This window comes from Pseudorca crassidens, chromosome X (genome assembly GCF_039906515.1).
Source record: "Pseudorca crassidens isolate mPseCra1 chromosome X, mPseCra1.hap1, whole genome shotgun sequence".
Classification (NCBI taxonomy): Eukaryota; Metazoa; Chordata; class Mammalia; order Artiodactyla; family Delphinidae; genus Pseudorca; species Pseudorca crassidens.
The window spans coordinates 97,284,133-97,288,859 of record NC_090317.1 but is presented as its reverse complement, the minus strand read 5'-3'; positions in this window follow the sequence as shown (position 1 = coordinate 97,288,859).

Below are 4,727 nucleotides of genomic sequence, written 5' to 3'. Positions count from 1 at the left end.
GCTTGGAGAGGGCATAGAAGCGCCATGCTCCTTTCCCATACCTTATCCTAAGCATCTCTTCCATCTGGCTGTCCCTGAGTTTTGTGCTTTTATAATAAACCAGTGATATAATAAGTAAAATGTTTCTCTGAGTTCTGTGAGCTGCTCTAGCAAATTAATCAAACCCAAGGAGGGTGTTGTGGGAACCTCTGTGATTTATAGCCATTACCTCAGAAGCACAGGTGACATTCTGGATTTGTTGATTGGCTTCTGAAGTGGGGAGAGGAGACAGTCTTGTAGGACTGAGCCCTTAACCTGTAACCCAAGGAGGGGGTCGTTGGAACCTCCAGTCTGTAGCTGGTTGGTCAGAAGAAGCACAGGTGACAACCTGGACTTGCAATTGGCATCTGAGGTGGAGGGCAGTCTTGTGGGACTGAGCCCTTAACCTGTGGGATCTGATGCTGTCTCTGGATGGATAGTGTCAGAATTGGGTTGAATGGTAGGACACCCAGTTGGTGTCGGAGAACTGTTAGTTGGTGATGTGGGGAAAGACCCTCCCCCCGACCCCCATACATGTTGAAATTGGTGATCAGAGCCTTAGAGCTTAACAGTGTTGACTTTTTTCTGGGATAAGCAATAATATTTCCAAACTAGAGTAGACTTTGAAGAAACACAAGGAAAAGGAAGAGTTGGTTGAAAATTTGCCTTTTTACAAAACTTCCAGGCTGGCTGAGAGATTTGGAAGGTGTGCTAAGGCAGAAGGCAAGACTGGAGCTGAAGCTTCACCAGGCTGCATGTAGTGAGAATTTAACTTGCTGTCTGACTTGAATTACCAAATGGTTGAGCTGGGTGACTGCAGTGCAGTTTTGATTGTGAAAATGGTTGAGAAAATCAGGCTGACTTTGCAGGTCCATATTTAAATCATATATTTTAGCTAAGTAAGACTTGGAAAATTTGGAATCTTCTGGACAGACACGTGGACAGAGCTGAGCTATACCACTGTTAAGGAGCTCTGAGTTTATTAGAGCTAGCATAAGGGCAGGAGTGAAGCATAATTAGCAGCCCTAAGTCACTCTAAAGCAATTCACCTGTCTTCTCCAGAGGCATGGTTGTTACTCTCCAACAGGGAAAATATGTACTTCTTTGGTCTAGATGAAATAAGCAAGACTGTGCTAGTAAAAACAAATTAAAAGGATCAGATTATTTTGCACTGTGGTGGTTTACATAAAATATATGAAATAGAACGCTTCAAAATTTAAATAAAACCCAAGAGATCGAAAAGCTCTGGAGTAAAATAAGTGAAATAACACCCTGGACTGTGTCCAAGTCCTTAGCTGGGAATAAGTCCATTTCAGAGAGATCCTCTCAGAGCAGGATGGACAGGCTATTTTTAAGCATGTCTGTTCTAGGCACTGGTGTCTAAAATTCAATTGAATATCCTTGAGCACTAGCATGTTATCAGCTGAGATCTTTTATGTTGTACCTTGTTCTCCCTAGCTACATCCTCTGCCTGTTGTCATGAAGGAAGATGAAATGGGACCATCTCCTCAGATTCTTAGTTCTCATATTTTTATGTTAAAAATAGTCATTGTGGACTTTCCTCATTCCATTCAAGCCACAAAGCCTTCTCTAGGGGACATATTATCAAAGCTCCCTCCTCTTTTATATTAGCTTAGCCATTAACCCAGAAGACGTCTCTGCAGGTATGAAGCATTTAACACTTGTCTTCAGAACTTTGAAATGTGTAGCCCTGAAAGTATTAAATAATAACAACTTATCCAGGAAATTCTGTCTATTTTTTAAGGTAAGTGTACTCGTAAAAAATGAATATACTTTCAAGCTTTTCTGGGGGGAAAAATAAGAGTGCATTGGGAAATTTTATGAGGAAATGTAATATAATAAGGCTTTGCTCTACCGAGTCAGAACCAGGAAGTAAAAAATTAGTTTTAAAGCTAAAGAACAGGTGTTAGAAAAGAGAAACCAAAACAAAAGACATAAGAAGGAAGGCCTGGACTATATGGATTTTGAGGAGCTGCACTGTGACATTGAACCTATTCTTTAAACTTAGAACTGTTCATCTCCTATCCCATTAACTGAGTGGAAGGTGTCAAAAGTGGGCAGTCCTGTAGGCCACACCCACCCTGGGAGCCACGGTGCACTCTGGGTAGCTCCACAGAGCGTAGGAAGGAATGAGTTGCTGGTGAGCTTGACTTGATAGACTAAGTCCCCCTAGAACTACTGGTGGGGTTATAGCTTATAGGCTAAAGCATATGAAACTGATTTTTTCCCACTGTAAAAATAAATTGTAGTAAAATATATATAACGTGAAATTTTACAGTGTACCATTCATTGGCTTAAAGTACATTCACAATGCTGTGCAACCACCACCACTTTCCATTTCCAGAATTTTTCATCACCCCAAACAAACAGTGTACCTGTTAAACAATTACTCTTCATTCTCTCCTCCCCCCAACCCTGGTAACCTCTATCCTACCTGTTGTCTCTATGAATGTTTATTATAGGTACCTCATTAAGTGGAATCATACGATATGTGACCTTTTATGTCTGGCTTCTTTCACTTAGCATAATGTTTTCAAGGTCCATCCATGTTGTAGCAGGTATCGGAATTTCATTCCTTTTTAAGTCTAAGAGTCCATTGTATGTTTATACCACATTTTGTTTTTCCACTCATCTGTTGATGAACATTTGGATTGTTTCCACATTTTGGCTATTGTGAACAATGCTGCTAAGAATGTGGGTGAACAAGTATCTGTTTGAGTCCCTGCTTTCAATTCTTGTGGGTATATACTTTGGAGTGGAATTGCTGGGTCATATGATGATTTTAAGTTTAGTTCTTTGAGGAACTGCCAAACTTTTCCACAGTGGCTGCATCATTTTACATTCACCACCAGCAGTGTACAAGAGTTCCAATTTCTCCACATCCTTGCCAACACTTGTTATTTTCCTTTTTTTTTTTTTTGCGGTACGTGAGCCTCTCACTGTTGTGGCCTCTCCCGTTGCGGAGCACAGGCTCCGGACTTGCAGGCTCAGCGGCCATGGCTCACGGGCCCAGCCGCTCCGCGGCAAGCAGGATCTTCCCGGACGGGAGCACAAACCCGTGTCCCCTGCATCGGCAGGCGGGCTCTCAACCACTGCGCCACTAGGGAAGCCCCTTCCATTTTTTGATAATAGCCATCCTAATGGGTGTGAAGTGGCATCTCATCGTGGTTTTGATTTGCATTTCCCTAATGACTAGCGATGTAAATCATTTTTTCATGTGCTTATTGCTAAAAAGCCAGCTGGGATTTTGGTAGGGATTGGGCTGACTGAAGATATATTTGGAGAGTACTCCTATCTTAACAACATTAAGTCTTCTAATCCTTGAACATGGGCTGTTTTTCCATTTATTTTGGTCTTTAATTTCTTTCAATGATGTTTTGTAGTATTCAGTATACAGATCTTGTCCTTCACTTAAATTCATTCATTAGTATTTTATTCTTTTTGATGCTATTGGAAGTAGAATTGTTTTCTTAATTTCATTTTCAGATTGTTTATTGCTGGTACATAAAAATATAATTGATTTTTAACATATTGACCTTATATCCTGCAACCTTGCTAAACTCATTTATTAGCTCTAATAGTTTTTTATACTGGATTCCCCAGGATTTTCTATATACAAGATCATGTCATCTGCAAATAGAAGGAGTTTAATCGTTCCTTTCTTACCTGAATGCCTTATAGTTCTTTTTCTTTCCCTCATGTGAGCCACAAGTACAATCTTGAATACAATTGGTGAGAGGGGACATCCTTTTAAAGGTGCATTTTTGATAGGGTTTAAAGACCTATGTTCAACATTTACCAATCCTGTCTGGTGACCATGGGCAAATCATTTACCCTTTCTGTTATCTAGACTCAGTGATAGTAATATATGTTCTGGCTATCTCACTGGGCAGGTTCTGAGGATTAAATAAAACAACCATGCACTTAGCAAACTTACAGTGTACATGGATGGTAGTCTACTCTTTAGGAGCTCATAAGCTAGTGGAGAAGACAAGCCATTCATGGAAATAATTACAAAAACAAGATAAAATGTGGTGTGAATTATTAGGCCTATGAATTGTGTCTTGGACACCTTATTAGGTGATTTTTATGGTGAAAACTTTGTATAGTCTACTACTATATAGGGAAGTGGTTTCAAAATTTAAGATACTGGTATCATTGTGCTCTCCCAGTGTTACCCTAGTTTGGATTCCATTTTAACAACTTTGTACTACAAAGTAACATAATTATAGCGTAACTAAATCCAACTCTGTTCCACACAAAATGTTTTATAGGGTTTTGCTATGATTTTGCATGCAATTTGGTGTCCACAAGCATTTTTATGTCAAAAGGATATCCGTGCTTAAATTAGGAGTTGCATTTCTTTTCTCTTCATTTGGGCAGCCGAGATTGTATTGTTCCTTGCACTCCATTTATTTGAGATTAGCTTGATAGGCTTCACGTTGGAATATAAACATGTAGAAAATAGTCCATGACATAATGGATGTCATGGGTTCATAAAGCCCTTCCGGGTTCTAACACTGTATTGTGTTAATGATTTGGCAAAAAGAGGCTAATCTTGGTACATTTAGTACTGCCTAGTGGCTATGCCATCAGTGGCACCTTATGATTTTTTCTTTGCTGCTGTGTTTTAAGGCTCTTACGGCCAAAGGGTGGTCGGTCACAGGCTGTGAAGGAACCCAAGTGCT